This window comes from Sinocyclocheilus anshuiensis, unplaced genomic scaffold (assembly GCF_001515605.1).
Source record: "Sinocyclocheilus anshuiensis isolate Anshui unplaced genomic scaffold, SAMN03320099.WGS_v1.1 scaffold2270, whole genome shotgun sequence".
NCBI classification, from domain to species: domain Eukaryota; kingdom Metazoa; phylum Chordata; class Actinopteri; order Cypriniformes; family Cyprinidae; genus Sinocyclocheilus; species Sinocyclocheilus anshuiensis.
This window is the reverse complement of record NW_015557055.1, coordinates 472,669-476,740: the sequence shown is the minus strand read 5'-3', so window position 1 is coordinate 476,740 and position 4,072 is coordinate 472,669. Positions and strand designations below refer to the sequence as shown.

The 4,072-nt window shown below is 35.0% G+C and overlaps 1 pseudogene; it reads left to right on the top strand.

Annotated features, from left to right (window-relative positions):
- The first annotated feature begins 1,746 nt into the window (after positions 1-1,746).
- Positions 1,747-2,890, top strand: LOC107676416 (uncharacterized; annotated as a pseudogene).
- Positions 2,891-4,072: the final 1,182 nt, after the last annotated feature.

Here is a 4,072-nt window from a genome sequence, read left to right as displayed (position 1 = left end):
CCCTACCATTTAGATATAAAATGGAATAAAACGTCAACAATGAAAACAGCTAGCTAGTTTAACTAATTACCTTAAACATCCGTAGATATCGCCATTATTTAATACGGCTGTTAACACGTTCTCTGACGAGCAGAAGCGATGAGACCTGGGGCAAGTTCAAGCTCAACCCGGTGTGCACTGTTTTGCTACGGTTAAGAGGGGCGGTGAGCCGGCAATAGAATGCCGCCGATGAATTCCAGGGGAGGTATCGAGCGTGGGCAGAGAGGAATAGGACGGAACAGGACAGAACTGCCGTGGAGAGACAGGCCTATGAGTCACGAGAGCCAAGGGAGAGAGCCGACCAGAGTTCTAGGGAGGCAGGAGGGTAGAAAGGGGAGGGTGACAAAAACAGGAATGCCAGACCGACTAGACTAGAAAAAATAAAAAAACTGATTCAGACAAACACAGCATGGACAGAGACGATCTAAGCTGCTGCACAACATATTACGGACTGACACAAGATAGCATCCAAGAGGGCCAGATAAAGGGAAGAATAATGAGGGTCTGTCTAAATATCATTTAGTAATTGCAATGTCTTCTGGTCCATATCCTTTCCTTAGGAAGGTGTGCTAAATACTGATTAATGTAACATAAAAATACTATACATATTTATATATTTTGCTATTGTATTATGGAGTGACACTTTCATAAACTTTTCTATACCCCTCTGATTATATAATGGTAAATATTACAATATCATAGCGCAACAACAGTGATCAGCAATAATGATAAGCCTAATACTCACAATAAAAATAATAAGGTCATATAGATCATAACACAGTCTTGGAGGTAACGTTAAGAAGTGGGTTATCCTTCACCTGAAATGTTTGTCTTTTACACATACCCACAATTATTTTTTACTGGCAATTTAATTTGTCAATTACATGACATTTATGAAGTTAATATCATGTTTTGCTCCAAAATTACTATATAACATCAGTCATGTTTGAGATAACTTGTGTCTGTGGTTCCGTGTTGCTTCTTATCACAGAATGAGACAGAAAAAATATTATTATTATTATTATTATTATTATAAAATTCTATACTGTGATACAGGTTATGTTGGTTAGCAATGCATTATACATATACATCATTCTTATGAAAATACCCGAAATGGTTTAAAGAACAAAGATAAACACAGATATATCATTACAATAGTGTGTTTCTTAATATTTCATCAGTAAAAACGTCTGCATGTTATTCAGCTGTAGTGATATCTGATGCATTTGTCCAAGGGATTTCCAGGAAAGTCATAAGTTTAATACATCTATGAGTCTCACTTGTGAAACAGACATTACAAGAGAGTGTTTAATGCTCCATAATGCTCACATCGCCTCATTTTGGGTAAAAATAGAAAAGTACTTTGTAACGCAGTAACTTGAGTAGTTTTTCAGCAAAATACTTATTTACTCTTACTTGAGTTATATTATTTTTCAGTACTTTTACTTGTACTCAAGTAAATTATTCCTTAAGTAGCTTTTTCTTAAGTAAAGTTTTTCAGTACTCTTTCCGCCACTGATGTATGTATGTATGTACAGTATATTGGCAATGACATTTAAATTTCATGTTTGTTAATGTGTTTGATTAGTTCAGATTTGCACTCATGAATTTGCTCATTGAAATATAACTGCTCTGTTTTGGTCTCTCACTAACACAGATTATGACTCGTGCAATAACTACAACATACTAGACAACCACTGGAGAAGCACACTCAATTACGGGTATTGGAATGGCTATGCAGATGGACTTGATGACACTCGTGTAGAATAGGATGGCTGGTATCGGCTCTTCATTGATGGATCAAGTGCTCAGATGCCTGAGTGGTGTGCATCATTTATGTCATGTGGAGGTTTTAGTGGTCTGTGGCTTGGTGGCTCTCATCCTCGTGTAGAAGATGGAGTTGTTACTCGTCAAATTTACGGCTCTGGCCATGATCAGTGCAGTCGCTACAGATCTGAACCAATCCAAGTTAAAGCTTGTCCTGGAAATTATTATGTCTACAAATTTACCAGACCAACTCTTTCAATCCCAGCTCCTGTATATTGTGCAGGTATGTTCATTTATCTTTTTATTTGACATGTTTATGACAAATTTTATTGGTTTGTATTCATATTATTATCTTGAATAGATTTAATATGCAGTATGTAATGCTTTCTTTCTACATTTTAATAACAGTATTGTTAACCACTCCAAGTGTTGACCCCCGCTACAGCTACACCAGTCTGGATGAGCCTCGGAGAGCCACTGATTACTCTAACATTGGCATGTGTGATTATAATGTGGAGTGGAATGGCTGGTACAGGCTGTTCTACAATGGTCAAAATACTCAGATGCCAGAATTATGTGTCAATCAAGGCATGTGTGGCACTGACTCCCCATTGTCACTCAGTGGCCCTCATCCACAGCTGGAAGATGGAGTGGTCATCTGTCAGGTCTGTCTCCCATGGGGTGACTGCTGTACTTACACATCCCACCCTATAAGAGTCAAAGCCTGTCCCGGAAATTACTATGTTTACGAGTTTGTCAAGCCAATGTTTTGTGGAGCTTACTGTGTAGGTGAGTATTTACTCATATGTAATTAAATTTACTTTTCTATGTTATGTTTAAAAATGTTTGATACTGATATAAGATGTTCTTAATACCAGAAGCCTCAAGCCAGTCCCTCCAATTAGTGTCTACAACAACAGAGAGAATTCCACCGATAGTGTCCATTACTTCACCAATCACAACCACTGGTAAAGTATTGTCTTGTTTTCTTTTAAAGCCTCAAGAATATTTTTTACTCATTTATTTTCATTACACAGTCTCTTAAAATGTTTCAGTCTTTCTGTCCCATTACAAAAGAGTGTAGCAAAATCATAGTTAAAGTAGTAAAAATCAGTATGCAAGACAAATGAGAAGGAAAGGACTACAAGTGCCTAAACACTCACTCTTTATTTGACAGATTTTGTTGCTTCTCTAACTCTATTTATTTAATAGACAGTGTAACCGATCAGGGACATGCAGAGAGTTCCTCAGGGGCAGGGGCTCAAATGTAAAATAGGGGCAATGAAAAAATTATAGTTCAAATATTTGGATACATTACTATTTTATATTTTTGCAAGAAGTCACTTATGGTCATCAAGCCTGCATTTATTTGATCAAAATTGTAATACACTTTAAAATACATTTTATGCAATGCTGATTTATTATCAATGTTGGAAACCTGTGATACTTTTTTCAGGATTCTTTGTTGAATAAAAAGTTAAAAAAAGAACAGCATTTATTTAAAATATAACTTTTGTAATATACACTACCATTCAAAAGCTTGAGGTCAGTTTTTTTTTTAAGAAATTAGGTTTTATTCTACAAGGATTTGTTAAATTGGTAGAAACAGTGATAGTAAAGATTGATATTGTTAGAAAACATCTCTATTTTGAACAAATGCTGTTCTTTTAAACTTTTTATTTATCAATGAACCCCAGAAAAGTATCACAAGTTCCAAAATAATAATAATAATAAATAATAATAAAAATAAGCAGCACAACTGTTTCCAACATTGATTATAAATCAGCATATTAAAATGATTTCTGAAGGATCATGCACTGAAGACTGGAGTATGCTGAAAATTCAGCGTTGCATCACAGAAATAAATTATATTTTATAGTATATTAAAATAGAAAAGCATTCTTTTAAATTGTAATAATATTTCGCAATATTACATTTTTTTCTGTATTTTTTATCAAATAAATGCAGGCTTGATGAGCATAAGACACTTTCCATAACGCTGCATGATTATCAAAAAATGGTAATATAATAAAGTTCTTTCACGTCACCATTTCGCCAGCCTACACTACACATAATAGGCCTGTAGATGGCACTTGGGCTTCATTAACTATGATAGTTTCATGAAATAGCAACCGCTGTATCATACATAAATATAAGTGAATTGACTGATTACCATTATTGCGACTTTTGGAACTGCACGGTTTTGTGCAGTGCTTTTGTAGTCATTTAGCATCCATTTTCTCAGCGATGTAATTTGATTTATAAA